Source organism: Chelonia mydas, chromosome 8 (assembly GCF_015237465.2).
Source record: "Chelonia mydas isolate rCheMyd1 chromosome 8, rCheMyd1.pri.v2, whole genome shotgun sequence".
NCBI classification, from domain to species: Eukaryota; Metazoa; Chordata; order Testudines; family Cheloniidae; genus Chelonia; species Chelonia mydas.
In genome coordinates this window covers 63,942,413-63,964,861 of record NC_057854.1, presented here as the reverse complement: position 1 = coordinate 63,964,861, position 22,449 = coordinate 63,942,413, and the positions used below count along the sequence as shown (strand labels likewise).

At 39.2% G+C, this 22,449-nt stretch overlaps 1 long non-coding RNA gene across 9 annotated transcripts in view; it reads left to right on the top strand.

Annotated features, from left to right (window-relative positions):
• Positions 1 to 22,449, top strand: part of LOC114018314 — an 84,656-nt gene that overhangs the window by 44,095 nt on the left and 18,112 nt on the right. For 6 of the 9 annotated variants that reach the window (XR_006292692.1, XR_006292693.1, XR_003563703.3 and 3 more), the window contains 2 exons: positions 14,109 to 14,253; positions 21,474 to 21,557. This is a non-coding gene — a long non-coding RNA (uncharacterized LOC114018314). The remainder of the gene's footprint in view (positions 1 to 14,108; positions 14,254 to 21,473; positions 21,558 to 22,449) is intronic. The other 3 variants (XR_003563705.3, XR_006292688.1, XR_006292690.1) reach the window with 1 other exon arrangement.

The following is a 22,449-nucleotide window of genomic DNA, read 5'->3' as shown; positions in this document are numbered from 1 at the left end:
CTACACCCTCTGGCTGGTTTCCTTCCGGTCCTTGCTCACTGATTCCATTCCTTCCATTCCCTCACTTTTTTGTCCTGCTGTGTGAACAGTCATTCCTCGGCTTTTGACTAGTGTTCCATGCTGGGAGCTGCTAGCAAACAAAGAGAATACTTTTAAAAAGGAGAGAAATTGAAATGAAGAGGGGAGAAACAATCCCATTCTATCCACTTTTGTATACACGGTTAAGATTGTTCAACGTGAGAGATTATTTATACGCAATGTTAACCACATTTGATGATTGGGGGGGGGCGGGGAGCTCTGTCCAGTCAACCGAGATACTGAAAATTCCCTCTCAAAAGTTCTTTAGGAAAAGACAAATGACTAATGTGCATGTAAGAAATATGGTGAAGTAATTATCTACTTGTAGCTGAATATTTTCCAACAGAATGGGGGCTTCCTGTCTCCCCAGTCCAATTTCCAGCCTATTTACTCTGAATCTCACAGAAAAAGTTGCTATGTTATCTTTAAAACGATTTGTCACATGATGGAGTGTGTGTTATTCTCTAGTACTGCAATTGCTTGAAGCTCTGTGGGATACTGCACCCAAAGAAAGGTGAACCACTGTAAAAACAAACAAACATACGTGAAAAGCTCAGACTTCGGCCCAAATTCTTAGTTCTACACCAGCTGCAGATTCCCCCAGAACATGGGAAACCTTGGCTACCCATTTAGGACAGCTTTCAGGCCCCTTGCACCGGCAGAGCCAGGATTTGTCCCCTTTTGTGCCTGCATGTTTATATTGTGACATCATCCCATCTGTCTAGTCAATTTATGTGTGGGGGTCTGCAGTCAAAACAAATTTATCACCTCAGATTTGCTATTGGTGTGTTGCCTAGGAGCTGGGATTTCAAACATTGCTGTAGCTTTTGATTTTGTTGTTGTCATTGTCAATGATAGTGCTGCCACTTACATGGTGTCTTTCATCGGAGGGTCTCAAAAGCTCGTTATGAGCATTAAGGAAACCAGTTTTACAGAGGAGCTGTGAGGCAAGTAGTGTATCCATTTTATGGATGATAAACAGAGTCACAGAGGTTAAGTGATCTGTCCTAGGTCATACAGTGACATTTGATGAATTCAGACAGTGAATTAGTGATAGCAAAGCCAGCACTTCGGGTGGGACTGTGAAAATTCATTTGCGGGCCACCCCTTCACTGTGATCATCAATCAACTTGTGGTCCACACTTCTGCATAGGGCCAAACTAAGAGCATGGGAGATTATCAAAATGATCCTCTGGGCTACATCCAAAATTTAATCAAGTCACATTTTATAGAGAAAATACAGATTTGGTGAAGATCTTTAGGTTCTTCCCACAGATCCTGCTTCATAAACTGGACCCTGCTGCTTGTTCTTTTCAAGTCTAGTGATTAGCTGACATTTAGCATTGGTTTAATAATTTCCAACCTATCTTCATAAGGAAGAGGGCCAGGAATTTAAGAAGGGAGATTGTATTTTTACATTTCTACTTCCATCACATTACAGGGGTCCAGGATTTTGTAGTGGGTAGTGAGTGGGAAGAGGGAAAGGATGGCTCCCAAGAGCCAGAGCAAGGAATCCGACCCAGGAGTCAAGGCTTCCACACCAGTGTTTTGTTCACTAGACAACACTTAACTGCAGCTTTTGACTAGCAATGCTGATTTTTGTTGGTATTTTGCCTTTCAATCTCAGCCTCTAAAGAATGTAGTTTTTAGAATGAGGATTACATTTACGGCCTGTCAAACTTAGCGGCATTCTTTTAACAAACTCCATAAACGCTATTTAAAAATATATCTTGCATATACATTAGTGATGCACTTAATCAATGGTAGAGAGAGGGAGGGAGAGACACACAGAGGAGCAGGGAAGACAGGGCATAGAAAACTCTTTGGTTCTTGTAGCATAAGCAGGAAGTGGATTAACTGAAATCAAAGCCTTTCAGAATCAAGGCCTCTGTTCTGCAACTGACTGCATGTAGGAGTACCCTTGCACTCACATCGAGCCCCATGGAGAGTCAGTACATGGAGAACAATTGCCGGATCAGGGCTAAAGTCAGAAGAATACGTTCCAGCCTTAAGGTCAGACTCAGTCCTCAAACAATAACATTTGCACCTGATCTCTTTAGTTTGCCTTTCAAAAAACAATTGCATTTTAAAGTATTTTTTATAATCCTAAAATTTATAAAAATGCTTCTTATGCTACTGCAAAGAGATGGTACAAATCTATTATTTATTAGTACAATTTTTTAAATGAAAATAAAGACTTTCATTCAGCTTTTAAAAATGAAGAATAATTTTGAATGCCGAATAAAAATATCAAATTTTAGCCCCAGTGGAGCAAGTCTACATAATGAAGTCCATACATGAGGAACACAGGAAAATAAAAAAGGCGATCTGATGAATAAGCAATCAGTTGATCACAAAATCTTAAAATTAGCCTCTTATATTGCTCAAGTAATTTAGTAGGAGCACCCTCAATGATATATTAAAACTAGAGGCTACTGTTGACTTCTACACTGAATGCAAACTCTGAAAACCAGAAAGGCCTACAAGGCCTATTAACAAAAACTCTGCAGTAATTTAGCTGTTAATGAATAAAATTATGGCTTAATGTTTCAGCAATAGACTAGAGAAAATCTAGCAAAAGCTCCTAAAATGCTGGTGAGATGCTTAAAGCCATACCCCGCTCATTGAGAGACAAGCCTTAAAAGCCAATCACTATGTGTTATAGCAACATGTGCAGTTATAATGGACTTCAACAGATCAAAGAGTCAGAGTATATAGACTTTTATCAGAGGATGCTTACCAACAATGAGCCTTAAGAAGTAACAACACTAACAGGATTATTGTGGATGATAGAAAGAAACAGAATGCACAATTATTGTAAAGTAATGAGCATTATCTGATGTGAATAGCTGCCACTGAAGAAAACCACCACAGATGACAGAGACCTGAGTCATAAGGAACCAGTAAATGCCAGCCTATTTTTCTCTGTTACATTGAATTGCATTAGAAGATACCTAAAACGGAATCATTTGTATTGATTTTTTTTTAAAAAAATCAAGGCATCTATAATTGAACATAAGAAACCGTGATAAAAAAAAAAATATCAAACTGCTTCACAACATCCGCAGGGATTGGATGTAGCTGTTTGTCACCTGTGAACATATGACAAAGCAGCCAGTGCTATGTAACATTAACCCATAGAAACAGGTGAAAACAAAACCAAATAGGAGCCCCCCTCCCCTCCCAAAAAATATGAAGGCTAACTCATGGTTGAATGGAGCAGAAACAGAAAGCCCTTTTCACACACAGCAGAATGTACTGAAAGCTGCTAGCAGATCTACAGCAGACCTTGAACATTACTACCTTATATTATATATTGTATGCACTTATGCTATACTAGATGTTTTAAACAGTGTCCAAAGCAGACTTTAAGGTCCAACCAAAGCCAGACATCTGAAGGTCATGACATCCTTTCAAGAGAAAGTTTCAGTGCTGTGAGTTTGTCAAGAGATTGAAACTTATTGAGAAGATTAAACATACACAAAGGAGAAACTGCACCACTGCCATCTTCTCAACTACACTTGAATCAGAAAGATCAGAGAGAGCTTGGAAAGTAACTAGATACTTGAACTGGTCCATTAAAAGGAATGAAGGAGAATGGTAGTGCTCTTCAATCAAGCTGGAAACTCACCTTAAGGTAGATAACTGACAAGTCAGTTCCTGAGGCAATTTCTTCTGGCTACAGTTGACACATAAGGGTCCACAAATGCCTCCAAAGAGGATATTTTAGTGACTAAGGAGAGAGAAAAACATGTGATTACAAAGAATTAGTGGTATGCAAATTAGGCATGGTCCACATAAAATCCTGGGGGAGGGAAGGCCATTAACATTTTTTTTAAAAAACTGTATTCAAGTATATGTGACAAACTAGAGATACTAAAAATATTCATGAGGGGCCATATTGTACCATTTACAATGGACCTCCAGTTCCACTTCCAACAAATGCTACAATACTGACCAACACAATTAAGTGTATTTGAAGTTCAAGGTTTTTCACATTGCCTTATGAATTCAAACAAGGAGTCACATTAGATGAAGGTAACATTACAAAGGAACATGAATCTATAGCAAAAGTGGGCTAATTCTGCATTGTAGATAGGCATCCCTCTCCCCTCACCGCACACGTCTGATCTATTTGAGAAAAAGCAGCCCACATACGGATAGCAAAAATTAGAATAGCATGTTAAGTGGAAAGAGCCATTCTAAATAAAGCAAAGTATGGGGTGCATGTACACATGTGCAAAAATGGAACCATGAGAATTTCTGTGCAAAATTCCATGGAACAAACGTGGATTTTTTTCCCCCACTGATCTGAAAAAACACATACCATGCTTGTTCAATTATGTATTTATTTTAATATATATATCACACACACAGTATCACGTCACATCACGCCAGTAAACATTGAGGAAACAGCAAGCTCTAGCTCAAACATTTGTTTGTTACTAAAAGACAAGCATTAGAATTGTATGTTAAAATTTCATGTACTGGTGTATATGTGATTTCCCTCCCCCCCTCCCGCTATATCTTATCCTTATTTAAATGAGAAAAGTGTGTTTTCCAGAAATTTAATTTTAGAATTTCTTAAAATGAAGTAGCTTGCAATACAATTAACAGAAGTTGTACCTTTGGAACAAACAGCATAGTGAGATTAAAGTTTTTGACATAACTAGAGCACATTGAATAGGATGGGGAAAAAATATTCAAAACAAGGCTAATATTTTCTCTTGCCTGAATCCTACCCAAGCTTTCTTCCATAAGAGAACTATTAATATCATTATTTGCCTTAATCTGTGTTAGGTTTACTATTGTGGAAACACATAGTTACACTATGCTGTTCTATTGCGTCATTAAATGTGTTCATAAAGCCTATGCACATAGATTTATGCAGGCACCTCAGTATCATTAATAGAAGCTGTGTGTAGAAATCCCTTGTGTCTCAAGTGAAGAACAGACCACATTGTGCAAGGGGGAAAAACACCATCCATAAACAAATGTATAATGATGGAAGACCACAGATCTTAAAAGACTGTTGCACATCTGAAATATTCACTAGCTATATGCCTATAACATTAATTTCGTAGCACAGAGAATGGTGATTTGGAGTTTCATACTACTTTGAAAACTTGATATAACCAAATAATTCAATTAATTTTGAATAGTGATGATACATCTGACTCCCCACCCTATGTCCTCTGTTTTAATGAATCATGCCATTTTGCATTTTAAAGAGTATGGGACAAATCCCTGCTGAAGAAGGGCCACAGAAGGCACAAAACGCAGAAGAACCATTATAGTGCCACTGCATGAAGGGGGAAAAGAGACCAGATAGAAGAAGTCCACAACCTTTGTTTGTCACACACTGAGCCAAGCTCCATTGTAATTAACTCCAAAGGAGTGCAGGGAAAGGAGGGTTGTGGGCAGATCATGTTGTGAGAAGGGTGAGGTTAATAAGTTTGAAAACTGCCCAGATTTTCAGCCACAAGACACAGTGGGCTCTGGCCACTAATATAGCCTGTTGGCCATAGTAATGGCCACAGACTAGCTGCATGGGTGTCCGGAGCTGTAGCCTCAGACTGAAGGCAGCTACAATCCTCCATCCTGACTACTTTTACATTTACTAGGGATTAGAAGAGGGCATGGATTTGGGGATTTCATGCTGTGCACTTTTCTGCAAAAGATGACAGCAGTATATTATTAACAAGAGACAAATTGTGCTACCACAACACAAATAATACAGAAGAGTTGGGGTTGCTACGTGTGGGCCACACTGTGCTAAACACTGTACAAACAGTGAGAAGAGTTTTTAGGTTAACTAGACAAGACAGAAAGGGTGGGAGGGGAAAAACAGAGGCACAGAAAGGTGAAGTGACTTGGCTAAGGTCACTAGTAAGCCTGTGGCAGAGCTGAGAACAGAACCCAGGTGCCCTGAGTCCTTGATCAGTGGCCTATCCAGTAAACCACACTGCCTCTGCAAAGTGATGATTGGTTTACATCTGAAAAGACGGCACAGTTAACAGGAAAGGGGAACAGTCTGAAAATAGTGTGAATTTAAAAGGACTGAGTTTGGAGAGTATGGTAACATGGCAGCTCTCTCCCCTCCTTTCTTTGTTAGAATTTAGATAGGAGATTATTTATCAAATAAATAGACATTTCTCCTTAGGCAGAGGAAGCTAGAGCAAATGGGGTTTTAAAGGCAAATGGAAGTCCAGTAATACAGCATTTTCAAAACTTTACTAACCCCGCGTCATTTTCAAAATAATAAAGATATAGATGGAGAGGCCAGTTTATTGGAAAGGTCAAAACTAGGATGAGGGCCTATTATTCATACAGGATCAAGTTTATTGCAGCCTGTGGCAGACAGCAGAAGGGAAGAAGTGTCCTGGGGTTTTAGTTCCCAGTTTGCTCACCTCAGCAGGATGCTTGTTTTATTGCCAGAAGTTCATCTAGCCTGTGGGAGATGTACAAGGGAAGAGAAGAGAAACAGATCCTTCCCCCTGTAAAGAGGAGTCTAAAATGGCCAAATCCTGAAGCTTGGTGAGCTCCCTCAATTCCCATTGATTTCCATGGAAACCAAGTATGACAAGGAGATGTTCAGTACCTTTCAGGATCAACCTCATGGGGTAGTGGGAGCACCACTTCCCAACTAAGAGCTACTACTTCGGAGGAGTAACCAAACATATTAAACAGAAAAAGAAATCAATTCTCCCTTGGAGCTATTAACCTGATTTTGAGCATTCTTTCACAGAGCTGTTGAAACAGTCATTTGGTGTCTCAGTAGCTTTGGTCTGATGACTTGCTTTAATTCAGATAGGGTTTCTTATTCATATTTAAGACATGATATCAAGTCACACACCCTAGATTGGCACACAAAGGGATCCTCTATATGCAGATCTCCATTCTCCTGTGTAAAAAGGGGACTCCACTTCGCCATGGTGGTTTTATTCCAGACCTCAACTAGGACGCTCAGAGAGTCCTGAAATGTGTACAAAGAGTGGGGAGAAGACCATGTGTCCTGACTGGGAACGAACCACATTCCCCAATGGTACAGTCCCAGAAAATATACCACAAGGAGAAATTCACCAAGATTCATCCCTTTAACCTCCCTCCTGTGAGTTTTCCCATCAGAGGAGCAATGAGACCCATTTAAAAAAAATGGATAAGAGTTTGAGTGTCTACTGATATGAAGTTACAGTCAGAGTAATCTGTGTGCATCTCTACTAGGGATGGGCAGAAATTCAGGTTCAGCTGTTAGTCACCAAATTTTGGGGCGGTGGGAAGTGATGTAAAGAGACTGTACTACAAATTCCCGGGAAAATATTTTTACCCCTACCAAATTGCTCACTAGAGACTGAAGGGCTTTTGTGGTTTTGATTTAAAAAGAAAAACAAAATAAAAAAAGAAAACCCCAACAACCACATCTCCAGCATTCCCACAGACTGTACTGCGGTGTTTGGGGGAAATGCAAGATTAGGCCCCCAGCTGGGTGCTAAAGGCATGCGAGGGATTTGAGTTTCTAATCATCCACCCATGGCCCAACTTCTGTTACAACTTTACAAAAGCAAGACATCAAGAGCTCAGATTGCCCCTACGTTCTTCACTCTGAGTTTAGGCATTGCTGAGCTCCCAGCTCACTGAATAAGTTTTACAGTGGGCTGCAATACCTAGGCCAGTATTGGAAATAATGGCACTTCTCATTCAGTTCAAATTTAACTTTAAACATTTTTAAAAAGTTGCTGTTTTTCTTTACATGCTATATAAGATGCCATATTCAGTTCTGAACTCCATACGTGGCTCCCCCAGGACTTAAATGGCAATACTGTGACTTGGAGGCAAATTTTATCCCACTATATTATACTTTACTGTACATTCTGTATCTGCATCACTGCAGCCACATCCAGGGGGGTGTCAATGGATACAACATTCTCTGATAGCAAAATCATATCCCTTCCTTCCTGCAATTACAACACTATTCCATACAACAAACACAGACATCTGGAAACCTACTACCATGATAGCAGCTGCGACTCCTGTTCTAAAATCAGGAAGTGAGCTGTACTCTCCTCAGGGTTTTAATTGTTATGGAACATGCTTGTAGCTTTAAAACACAAGAGCAGCAGCCAGTTTGATCACTGAAGGAAATACTGTATAATGTACAATTTTAATGGAAAAGGTGATAGAAGTACCATAAATACATCTGTGTGCACACACACGCACACACACACAGATCTCCTTCCCCTGTTATATATATATATATATTTAACAACTATATTGTAATAGCTTAATTCATCACTGCTATACCACCATGGAATTGGAATTTTTTATATTTATTTCATTAGTTCAAATTTAAAGTGAAGTACAATGGCACAAGCCATGAGCATTTAATTTTTTAATCAAAGCCAGTGTTATACTAAGCCATCAGTTATCAACATTTATCAGGGTTAATGATGATTTTAAACTTAGTGACTTTCTACTCTCATTTTAAAAGGCAGGCAGAGTGGTTTGGGGAAATGCTAGTCATTACTTGTGTCATGCTGTCCCCTGGCTTTAAGTTTATCTCATTAATCCTCATAGTAGCTTTAAGGCAAAAAAGTGCAACAGTAGCTACTTGAATCAGCAGATACTGACCTCTGCTATGTGAGAGGGACTAACCATTTGTAATCTTGATCCTTATCAGGTTATTGAGGCCCAGGAGAGAGAGAGAGAGAGAGAGTATGTAGTGTAGTTGTAGCCGTGTGGGTCCCGGGATATTAGAGAGACAAGGTGGGTGACCCACGTCTCTTGGTGTGAGACAAGCTTTCGAGCCACACAGAGCTCTTCTTCAGGTCAGGGAAAGGTATTTCCAGCATCACTGCAAAACGCAAGGTGGAACATATTTAGTACAAGTTGTTAGCACCTAATGTAAGGGACCATTCAAGGTAGAGTAGCCTGTTAACAACTCTGCACTCATAGGACAAGGAGGGAGTTACTGGCTTATAGATTGTTGTAATAAGCTGAAAATCAAGTGTGTTTGTTCAGTCCATGATTTTTAGCATCTAGCAGAGTAATGAATTTAGGCTCCCAGGCTCGTCTTTTGAAAGTGTTACGCAGGTTTCCTTTGAGGACGACAATGGAGGTCAGATATAGAGTGATAGCTTTGTGAAAAAAAACCTTCACCCTGTGTGAATTTATTCGAGAACATAATGATTTTCTAGTTTCACCCACACATTAGTTGTTGAGGGTATTTAATGTTCTGGATGAGGTACACCACATGTTGTGATAGGCATGTGTAGGACCCATGGATCCTGAAAGGTGAGTTATAGGGGGTGTTGATCATTGTAGCCATGGAGATGTGTCAGGTTTTGGATCTGTTATTCTGGAAATGTCTGGTGCCACTTTGAGTTGGTGTGTCCTGGTCTGTAGGGAGCTTGCTTCTGATGAGGACCTTGGAGAGGTTGGAAGGTTCAACCTCCACTTCTGGCTTTGCTCTTCAATTAGTTCCACTAATGACTCTTGGAATGGTTCTATTGAAACGTACCACTCAACATAAAAAAAAAAAGAGTATAAAATCAGATCTTATAGAAACGCACAATTTTCTAACATCACTAGACCAGCTCCTGTGGTTAACTTGTCAAACTGTATACTTGAAAGATTCCCAGTGATTCTTTCACCTCTTATAGATACTGGTTACTTTCCCCAATTGATCTGATTGTTACAATATTGTACTGAGGGTATCAAAAAGGAGATATGACATCACTTTGAAAGCCATGAATCCTTTAGTCCTGCCAGAGTGCTTACTCAGCAATGCCTATTCCCCTAGAGCTAGCAATAGGTAGCACCAAACACCTTGTTCATTTTCCATTCCCCACAGCCTCTCAGAAGTTAAACCCACCTGCAGCTCAGATGAAGGAAGAGGGAATCCATCACAATATTCTGCCTTACTATTTAATATGATCTTTCAGTTGGAATCTGTTAATAATAGTCTTATCAGTGCTGATGCAAACAACTTCTCTCTTGCCTCTTTGGGGTATCCTTTTCAATATTTAGATTCCAGAGTTGATCTATTCCTACCATAGGATTTGATCTCCATGCCCATTGTAAAACCTGCAGGAGTAACCTTACATTCAGGAGGATGGGGAAGGGCGGTGGGGGGGGAGGGGAGGGACACAAAACAAAACAAAAAAAAAAAACTACACTTTTTTCCCCTCAGAGTTTCCTCCAAATATTTTCAAGGAGGCCAGGATCTGATCCCAAACAAACAGAAGCAGCAGCAGGTTAGGCCACAATTTCTGGAGACTAGCTGAAGGCACAGGACCTTATTCATAGAGACTGTGCCTCTACTGGATTTGAAGCCTTAGCTGCTTAACACTCCTTACCCAACAGAATCATGCTGCCAGACTATCCAGGGGATCCTAGAAATGCCCCCATTAAATAGGAGGAGGTTCCAGCAGGGAAGGTGATTGAGATGTAGGCCAGTTCAACTGCTGTTGATTTGTGAGTGAGGAGGTGAAAAACGATGCATGTCCATCCACTGCTGAACTCATTCCTGTCCAGGGCTCCCATTTCCAACAGCTAGCTTCCCTGTGTGCAGACTACAGAAAGGCTATCGTGGAAGTAGCTGTTTTCCCCCTCCCAGCACCCACAAGCCAACAGTGAGAGATTTCTCAGGATTGATAGCATCCTTGGTTTCCATTTTCAGCAAATGATACACATTTCATTTTATAAGTAGCAGTGCACAGGTTCCACTCACAATTATTTTATGTAAATGAGATAGAATTCAAACAACAAAACATCTGAGGTGTTTAAATTTCAGCAGCTCTGACATTATGTGTAATGAACTGTGTCTATATGTATGTACACATGCAAACAGACACACACACCGCCCCAAATTAGAAAAAAAGATAAATTTGGGACATTCCGCATCAAAAACTGCGGGCATTTATCCTTTGAGCTAAGAGGAGAATTTCTTCAGTAGCGAGTAAATACCAGGCTGTTATAATCATTGGGGAGATACAATGACACTAAACCAATGCATTTCATATTCAATTGTTCCTATCCGGAAAGCAGCTCTGACCATAGATCTTTCCCTGCTAGAGAAGGAGACCTATTCTTTAAGAAACCAGTTTCTACTTGCATAAAGAGTAAACATTAGGCACTCAGTAAAGATCAAGATTCATAACAAAAAATGGGATAAGTACATTGGCAGAGCAATAACACGAAAGAGGTGGAAAGGATATGGGAGGAAGAGTTTTATTCCCTTTTTGCCATTAGTTTTACCAAAATAATCAAACTCTGTTGTTCTACTCATATCATCTCCGATTAATAAAACAAAGAAAGTGGAAGGAGATATGAGGAATATGATGAGGAGAGGCCCTTCTTCCCATACCTGATGGATGTCTCAGTTTGTTTATATTGGTTGACAGAAGAAGTTTACACCAAAATTATGTCACAGAATATTTATTGTTGTCAGAACTTCAGGTCACAATTACTGCAATTCTGGTAAGCTATCCTTGTCTTGAAGCACCCAACACCTTGGTTTTTGGCCTACTAATCATAGCATTATGCCTAATAGCTTCAGTAATGGAAGCCTCTAGCAAGTCTCACTAGCTCAGTCATACCTGGAGGGGACGATCTTGGAGAAACTGACCTAATGAAGGCAACAAAAAACAAGGTTTATTAATAACCTTGCTGTCTTTTTATTAACTATTCGGTATTAAGAAAACTCTGAAAACCAAAGCCTTTACAGTACTTGAGAGTTTTACCACATCCTAACATGCAGAAGGTTATGAAATAGCTTGATTTATTATATAAAAGTGTACAGGATAAGTAGGCTGCTGTGAAAGTAGCAAAATTTTCCACAGGTTTGAAGAATGATCCTTGAAGGGATCACTATGGCCAGTAAAAAAAACCCCACCAACCACACTGGATTAAATACACCTCAAAGGAGTAACCTCTGTTTTGAATAACACTTCTTTAAATTAACATGGTAGCCTTAATTCTCTTGACTTCTGTTTGTCTATCAATATTTGCATCATTCAACATAGAAATGGCAATTGAGTTTTAGACCTGGTTTATGCAATGAGGGGAAGAGGCACATGCACACATTGACTAAAGGTTTGGGGCTTTCTCCAGTTTACTAGATGACTGGTTTTGGAGAAGCTGCCTTATTGACCAACAATTTACTTTTGGTTTGTCCATAGAACAAAAATAGGACTTAAGTCATGCATGGCATGAATATTTTGGTAAGAGTACATAAACTTAACCATGGGGAGGGAGGCAAGTAGTGGCAGAAAATATTTAACTGGTATGGCAATCGAGTTATATACAATGAGCCAATGTACATGAAAAGTGGTATGAGTAACTGCAACTTACAAAGGCTGTATTCTTTTGTTTGGGTTTGCTCTATTTCTTTGTATTGTGTATCTATCATCAAAAGTCCCCCCACTAGAAATCTGGAATACTTTAAACAAGCTTAATTTACACAATATTTATTTTCCCTTTTGAAATATGTATTTGAAAAAACAGCTCACAACCTATTATACACACACACTTCATGAGGTATTCAATGATCAGGCCGGTTCCTGGAAAGAATCACTAATTTGGCAAACAAACAGTTACAGCATACATTACACTAAGGTGTATTAAAAGTCTGGCTTCCATGAGGGTGAGGAATGTGAGCAGCTACATAGCTTAAATCCAGTGAGCAAAACATACCCTAGTTATAATTTTAATAGCAGAGAATTAAAAAAAAAATAGAAAACTCTAAAAGCCAGAGAGAGTATTACAACAACTTGGTGGAACCAAATGAGATATATCAGGGATGCAGTCACAGGGTTATGGGAAACTCTGTTACAGCTGAACATCAATGGCTGCTTGTAAAAGTTAGCTTTGTGTGCTACTTTAATGAAAGTATAAAGGAGCATATTAAAAAGTCAACAGTACAAAGAACACACAGTCATGATATAGTTCACAACAGTGAATTCTGTACTGAATGGCAAAACTGGGCATGGGATATCAAAATATAAACTGCTTCCCTTTGCCTTGCATCCTTGTAACGACACAAGCCAAGCACCCTAACCAGAAAAAGCCTATGGTAGGGGAAAAGAAAACACCACACACCTCTTTTCCATACGGAACAGTAGTGTCTTTGGACAACATTTGGCTCCACAAGTTCAAAGGGGGCTATTTTATCTGCATTGTAAGTACAGACCCAAAGATTTCTCGTCTCCACACTATAGCTATTTTGTCCCATTTAATGTCATTTAAATTATAGACGTGCAGCAGCCAAGTAGTCAAAACACCACATCATCTGACGAAACACTGCATTATAATGTCAGCGTGTCTGTGTTTTAACTATTCTTTCTTATACTGTACTTGTCCTCAATCAATCACACACTCACTCTCTGCCAGAGAATAGCTATAAGAGACAGCTATCTTTAGAGCTCGCTAAAGTTTCTAACAAAGGGCCCTAATACTTCATTCACTGCACAGGCAAGACTCCTTGATAGCCAAAAATTCCATTGATATAAACAAAATGCAGGATCAGACTAAAAATCTTTTATGATTATTTAAACTAGGGCTGTGAGAGGCAGCTAGATAAAAGAAAGCACAAAGTTTCTTTTAATTAAATTAAGCTAGATCAAATATGTTTTTTCCTTTTAGTATTTAGGATCTTTGCATCTTAGGTACAGTAATACCTACATATACAAATAGATGGAAGCACAATATTTTCTGGGAGGCACATATGGGCCTTTGCGTCTATCAAGTTATTTGCAATAGCAAATACCCATTAAATCCTTCATACTTCTATAGCACATTCTAACTGGACTAATTAATTTAGCTTCAACACTGCTTTGTGGTTGGGAAATACTCTAAGGCTCCCCCCTCCCTCAACTCCTTCCTCAACTATACATGGCAAAACTGAAGTAGAGAAGTTAAGTAACAGGAACCCAGGGTCACATCAAGTCAGTGGCAGAGCTGGGACCAGAACTTACATCCCTACCCTTCCAAGCCTGCATTTTAAATCACTTCCTCTGATGCTTTCTTTGCAGAGGAAGGCTCTAACATCAGATATAAACAAAGGAACTGCTTTCTTTGAAATTCAGCTGTTTTAAGGCCAGAGAATTGTTCTTTTGGGGCCTGATCCGGCAAGACCTCACATGGGCTACTCCACTGAATACAAGAGAGATTACTCAGGTGAGTAAGGACCAGCAGGATTTAGCCTCATTTCTTCCCCTCCTCCCACAGATCATAGTTCTCCATAATCCAAAATGGAGTGTTGCCCATCAGTTTGGACACACCTAAGGAACTGAAGGTTGTAGGTCACTAGACTCCTCATGTAAAATGAAAAGCACACACTGAAACTGATTATAATGGGCCAAATTTATCCCTGGTATAGGCCAGTTTCCAACAGCACATGACAGGCTAAGCATTTTCAAATATAAAATGAATAGTACCTCCCCCAAAGAGCGCACAATCCAAGATACAGGGACAGCGTAGTAGAGTGGGGTTACAACATGCAAAACGAAGGAAACTAGATAGCATTAGGCCTTGTCTTGATAGTACAAACTATTTATATTCCAGAGGGGCTTTTTATTGTTATTATCCTCAGACTTTAAAGAAAAGTGCACTGTGTACTTCTGACAAATTCAAACAGTTGACAACAAATATTTTAAATGCAAACAAGAAGATTTTTTTTAAAGTCTGGCTTAGTATAAAGCTTTCTGGAGCATTTCACATATTCAAAGTTTACCAGATAGTCTAAAATATGTTAAAACTAAAGAGGTTTTGGTTTAGTAGGCTATAAAACAGCTGGTCACTTAAATACCCCGTTTGCTTCATCATCAGCTTTACTTTATACTACATCACAATTTTTAATCACAGACCTGATCTTTGACTTGGACTTGGATCAAGATACCTCTACTTTTCTCATATCTGAAGCTTGATTCTACTTCCATCATAGTCAATGGGAACACTGATATTGACTTTACTAGGCGCAGGAACTGATCCTCACAATTTAAACTATTTAAGTGAATATAATCATTATTAAAAGATTTCAGTGTGTTTACCATATGAATTGTCATCACTGAAACAAGCAGTTCTCTAGACACACAGAGGTGTACTCAGTAAACTTAAAATATTTTCATAATCTTCTCACGGGAGGTGTTGCACCGTTTAACTGTTGAGTTAATAAATGCTGTATATATGCACTAGCATATAACATCTGCTTATTGCTAAACTAAGGAGAAATGCATCCACATGTTGGCTGTAGTATTCAAGTCACAGGGTTTAAACTATCGTCAGAAGAGGTGACTTCATATAATTATTTGTTATGACTGAGAATGCATCATTAAGTCAACAGCATTTACCATCTGGCATACCATAATTATTTCCTTATACGGAGATGAGCCTATTTTTCACTGAGGCATCACTGTCTCTCATCTTTCTGAGATCTCTTGCCTGATACTGACCTCACCACATTTGTCCAGACTTAACTTCCAGATTCTATTAGTGCAATGTCATTGATGGGAATGCCCTTAAAGGTTATTCATACCTTAGTGAAATCTGAATCTGCATTGAGTTATTGCCAGGTGCACTTAGTGTAAATGCTGATTTTGGTCTATAAGGGTGGGATTTTCAAGAGCGCCCAGCATTGACCTTACTGTGCTCTCACTGAAGTCAGCAGTAAAACTCACACTGACTTTGGGAAAAAGCTACTTAGGCACTTTTGAAAATCCTACCCCAAAGCTGGCGTGGACCTTAGCTGCCTTCTGGAACAGCTCTTTCCTTATAAATCATCGCAACTATTGTGCTAGCCAAGAAGCTTCTGATTAAAACATCCCTAGATTTGACTGCTTAGGACCTGGAGGCCATTAACTACAATTGGCTTCCCTCCATTGGTCTGGTAAAGGTCATGTTTGCTGGCTCTCAAGGAAGGATACAAGTCCCAGATGTTTACTGTAAACTTTTCTGGACGGGGTGGCATGATTCTCTAGAACATCCCCTTTGTGTATTTCATTTTAGTTCAGATCAGTCAATATGCTCCAATTTATGCGTGCAATCATTTGCTTTGCATCACTTCACTGGGTCAAAGAAACCATAAACCCACATTAAAGGCTCGTGGATGGCTTCTCCCTGCACAGGAGAATCCTCTAATATCATAAACCTGCTGTAGCAGTTCTTCTCCCAGTTCCCCTCCCCCCATCATGGCTACCAGCGTATGGGATATGGCCAGGATCCCAGCTGATCCTTTGAGGTCACAACAGCTCCAGGAGCCATGGACAGCTGGGTTTATGTTAGAGAAACCTGAAGGTTGTTGTAACTTATGCTAGTGAATGAACCAGCCCTAGGATTGGGGGAGCACGAAGATGCATATTCAAATACAACATTAAAAAAAAATGGACCAGAGAAAAAACATCTACAGACTTAGGGTCAGGAGTGGACAGCAGAACTCCCACTGGTTACGGTTGCAGCGGGATGATAGCATTTAAAACAATAACTAAAATCACAAAACTATCTATTTGTAATCCTTCTGTTGTATACAGCTCTCTATCAAGTGATTTTATCACTTCCATATATGCCCAATAGTCAGGTACAAAGGAAAATTGTTCTTTATGATAAACCATGCTGGTGCTACGAACTCATGACTTCCGAGTCCTACTTGGACTGTTTTCCTGGCTACTTTCAAATATATTTACTTTTCTATACAACAACAGATGACTTCTTCCTTTCCCTTTTTTCTGAACACCCAGTGGGATCTCATTTCAATCTGTATATTCCATGATTACCAGAGAGTTAATGATGAAATGTTATATCTACAGCCTGCTATTTAATTCTATTTATATTATTAAGTTCAGGAAAAAAACAGTTTAATACCAAATGTAAAAGTGCCAAAACAAGACACATTAGGATGTCAAGTACGTTCAGACAGATGTATAGCTTTTCTGTGCACACTCCAAGACTCAATCTACAAATTTTCAAAAATAGCTTGCAAAACAAGATATTATTGCATGTGGGTGGGCATAAGACTTAACGAAAACCTGGTGCAATAATAGATTTTTTTTCTTAGCTGTACAAAAAAAGTTTTTGTTCCAGGAGACCAATTGAATATACAGATTTCTTTAACACAAAGGCAAATGATTATTTGTTACCACCTCAGCCAAAATCTATTTTTGCAGCAGTCATTGGTCTTCCTGTGTTCAGACAGGATTGTATTTAGTTGTGTTCACAATGGTGGTATTTTGAACAGTCTGATAAAAAGCCTCAATATGTCAATTTGTTTTAGGTAATTTGAAACCATTCTGCTGCCTGCTGTAGTTAAAACATCTCTTGTGTACTCCATCTCCCTGCACTTAAATATAGAAGGAAGTGTCCCAAACTTGCAATCCCTTAATTTTATAAACATCCTGAAGAAAAATGCTAATAACTTCCTTGCTTAGTCAAATAGCAAACTGTAGGTTTCAGAGCTCTCTGATGGGAGTCAAGACGACAGTGAAAGGCAAAAAGCAATATGTCAGCTCTGTGGGCTGCTTATTTGTTCACTATCAACCAGAACGTGCAGGGAACTGGAGAGGGAGGACAAAGTTAGAGCAGGCCTACTGCAGCTGTGCTTCCGGAACATTGTACAATTTTAGCACATGAAACCTATGGCAATGAAGATGAAAATATTTTAAACAGACAGAGATAATTTCTGTATTAATTCCAATAATTACTTTAAATCAGACAATTCACTGCAGAGGTTCCCTACAGAGCAGCCATGAATTAATAATCTGTATATCATCATGCTTATCTCAGATAAAACTCTTTTGAAGACCTGCTTTTGAAAGCTGCAAATTTTAACAGATTTTACTGTCCTTGTCACATGCAGAGAAAATGGTACCAAATGGCTCATGTTTTTGTGACTCTCGGAACCTGGATCTGATTGTGGATGAGAATCAGAAGTATGTATTTGCAATCACCTTCAGTGATCTAGCCAAATCCATAGAGGTGGTTCTCTATTTGTGTTTTGGTGTCTTACAGATGCTGTCAATTGACTGCCCAATACAGAATAGGCTGGATATATTTTTTTTTGGTTGGTTGGTTCTTTAAACCAGATATAACAAAACCAAAATAATGGGGATTTGAATTCTATAAGGAACAACAGCCAAAGCTAAATGGAATCAGGATGCAAATGGGTATTCATCACAAAAACACAAACCAAACCAAAAACCAATGAAATGATATATTATATATCTAACCTCCCCAGAAATAAATAACTGCAAACTGGGGAGGTGAAATATAGATATAGATATCTCACCCAGGGCCGGCTCCAGGCACCAGCGAACCAAGCAGGTGCCTGGGGCAGCAAATGTAAAGGGGCGGCAGGACGTCGGGCTCTGGGGCGGCAATCCGCCCTCGGTGGTGGCGGGAATTCAGCGGTCGCTCCGTCACAGCGTGTTTCGCGCTTGGTGGCAATTCGGCGGCTACACCATCACTCCGCGTCTGTGTTCAGAGGCGAGGTTTTTTGTTTGTTTTTTTTTTGCCGCTTGGGGCGACAAAAACACTGGAACCGGCCCTGCTCTTACCTCCCCAGTTTGCAGTTTCCAGTATATATATTTATAAAGAGCCTTGAAATGCAATATATTTTGCAACATTTTCAAGTAGGGGTGGCACCTTGAGTTAACATTTGGCCTTCTTGGCTCCTTGTTACAGTCACGCCTTCTCCAAGATATTCCTGTAGTTTATCACCAGACTTCTGTTCATTTGGGAACACTGTTGTCATCCCTCGGTGTTTCTCCAAGGTCCCCCCCCGAGAGAAAGTGCATGGCTTAGTATTGGGAGTGTGATGGGGGTAAGACAGACCCAATCAGATGTAGGAGTTCTAGCAGCAACATTTGGTAGCATCTGGACAGTTTTAGTCAGGTGAAAATCATGTCATATAATAGCTTATCAGCTTCACCTCATCTGATAATGTAGTGAAAAAAGTGTACTGCACAAGTAGGATATCCAGTGTCATCCCTCCTTCTCCCCTTGTGTCCAATAATGTTCATTCTTGTGAAATCTCAAACCAAAAAGTTTTCAAAGCCAGCTAAGTAAGATCAACAACAGGGTATCTATTACATATTTTTACAACTTGTTTTCTGATTAGACAGTCATTTTGCACATGCAACAAGTATAAACTCTCCCTCTAGTATTGAGGGTTGCTCACCACTGACACTGAACCTACGCTGTGAATCTTGTAGTAAAAAAATTGGTCAGAGTTGGTTTTACATTGTTTTACTAGATAAATAAGTTTGCGAGCTAATACTTTTTTCTTTTTAACTATTTGCTAGTAGCAATAAAAAAGTCTACCATTCCTTATATACCAGTTCTATTTACTTATCTTTATTCCTTAGTCTGAAGTGAGATGGATTTAGAATACTTAAGTAGGTTATACTGAGCAAAAAAAATACTTGAACGCTCAACAGAGGCTTAAATTTTCAGCCGCTATAATCACACACCTAGAATCAGGCAGCTGCACACAATGGACCCGTCAAGTTATCAACTGCAGCTAACACTCTTTCTTATAGAGGCAGACTTTGTGGCTCTGGTTTCCTTGCTGAACCTCTCCCTGGAGGACTGCCCAGCTGGAGACAATACAAACCCCCGAGGGCCAATTACTTGGCTTGGTTCTTGTCCACATCACCTGAGAGCTGTCACTTCAACACACAGATAAAGAAACCATATGGAAAAACAGAAGTTGGGGGGTTAGGGGGGAGAGAAAGGATCATAACCAGATTGTTAAGATGACTGCTGTTGTCCTGCTTGCCAGAATATTGATTATTTACATCATAACTAATTTAATAAGGAGATTAAGGGGAGGGGGGTGAACAAGGTCTCTTGTCCACAGAGGTAGTCCACTGAAATACTATCCTATTTATTGTGAGATGTCATATAATGTGTCTGAAATAGCTAGAAAAATTCAGGCCCAGTCCTCAGCTGGTGTGAAGTCACCATAGCTCCATTGACGTCAATTTACACTACCTGAGAATCAGGCCCTGATCGTAATCATCCATTTTAGGTCACTATTTTGGAGATGGGATTGAAACTTATATTTTCAATCAGAAGCTAAGGCTTAAAAATGGTAAGAAGGGATACTGACGTATATTCCATATTCAAAACTCTACCTCTTCTATGGAATCACTGGGCCATATCCTCAGCTAGTGTTAAGTCAGCAGATCTCCAAGTTTGACACAAAAGTTCTTGGCATCAGTAAATCTGTGGCACATAATTTTAAGCCAAGCTAATGTAGCCTGCTCAGGTTTCCATAAGACTAAATTTTGAAATTGTTTTTCCCCCAATTCCAAATTACTTTTAAATAAATAATCTGTAAAATTGCATGACAATAAAAGAAAATGCATTCCAATCAAGGCCTTGTCCTCCCACAGCATGCTGGGCATCAAATCTTTGGCAAGGTCACTGGTTTCTGTGACATTCTAGCATGGCAACTTGATTTAAATTTTAAAAATGAAGGCTTGTAATTAAATATGGAAATGATAAATCTGCACATTAGCCCCTGGCATTACTTATTTTGCCATTATATTCAGTTATGTTTTGCTGTTCCATATTTTAAGTTTTCAGTATTCCAGAAGGATAATTGCATCAGTAAAGTTGGGGGGAAAAGGAGGCAGGGAAGCTGTAGGCTTTGGTAGCTGAGTAGTCTGGAGGGGCTTTTGTTACCTGGGCAGACAGTTTGTAATGGTTGGATTAATACATCAACTGGATGTTTAGGCTGAAAGATCAGCAGTAAAACAGTTAATGCTGACATTTTAAAATTTACATCTTTAGGTTCCAGAGTAAACAGTCAATTGAGACGAATAAGGCTGTTCACTTTCACTCCTTTCAGACCCCTTGTTTCAGATTGTTTGCAAACTCAGAAAGACAAAACATTGCATTGGTTTATACTTGGTTCCCAGTATCAAAGTGATCTTTGAACCAACGTTTGTTGCTGCTGTTTAAAGAAAGCTATTTTAAAAACAAACAAACAAAAAACCCACAACCCTATAACAAGGGATGAATTTTGTGGCAAATTCCACATGGCAGAATCCATAAGACACTACATGTAATTTATTTTAGGGAAAAAGAAAGCAATATCCTCTCCTGATCCTGTTTTAAGGCAACTAACTCACGCCTAATTAATGCAGATTACCAGGGAAGATATTATATAACGGCAACTTCACATATAATTTTCTTTAAAGTTTATAACTAAGTATCTGAAAAATCTAAATATATTGAACATAGAGTTGCTTTCATTAATTTTTATGAGATAAAGTTTTATATTAAAAAGAATAGATCTCATCTGACTTTGCTATGGTGGGATTTTCTTTACCTGCTTTTTTTTTTTTTTTAAATCAACCGACAAAACTAATCACTGCTTTTCATTATTTGTATTTGTTCAGAATCCTTAAGATTCCAGCGAGAGTCCAGAGACAAAAAGTAGACGCTAAGAACAGGTTCATTTGCCACATTTCACTTAAAACAAAGTAAGTCTTAGATTTGGAGAATTCCAAACGGAGGTTCGGGGTCTCTTAGTCTTGTCAAAAGAGACCACAACAATGGTTTTGTTATTGTTGCTGCTGCTGAAAGTGAAGATGGAATCAAAAAACATATTTTAAAAGGTTGGCATAATAGGAGCTCATTTGGACTTTATAGCCGTTTGAAAAATGCAATGCTTTTAATAAAATAATGATTAGACATACAATTTGCAGATGCAAAAAATGGAAGCCACTGCTCCAATGTTTGATCTGATGTTCTTACTGGAAAAAAAACTGGAGGTATGTGCCAGGTGACAGTTACAGCAAACTACAATACTTTATCTTTGATGCACACCCCTTTTTAATTCATGTTTTACTGTACAATAATCAGCTAAATACCAGAAGTGCTATCCCTACACTCTTTGCCCTCATTTGATGTACAGAGCACAGCTCAACTCTTACTACAGCTTCTCAAAACAAAATACCCATTTTAACGTTCACCTCATTCATTTGGTCCATGAACATTCATGTCTTCCCTTTTTCCTCTAAGAGAGGTCACAATGTTCAGATACCATTGGGCACAGCTAATGTAATATTGAATCACATTCAAGAAAGTTAAGTATCTTAACAGTGAAGTTGGATTGTTCTTATATGCCTTCTCCTGTAATCCACCCAAGGTGGCTCTCTGTCCCCCTCCACAGCTTTGCCTTAGAGGGCTGGGTCTTTTGGCTCAGGCCAGAGAGACTCACGCTGCTACATCAGGAGGTCTCCTGGGTTCGATCTGCATCGTTGATGGTGTCTCACTCAGAGGTGTTGTGCAACATTCCTAACCCCAAATCAACCCTTGCATTTCATGATTTCATCTTTCAGTAGCAGTTTGTAGGGAGGGGAAGAAGAACAA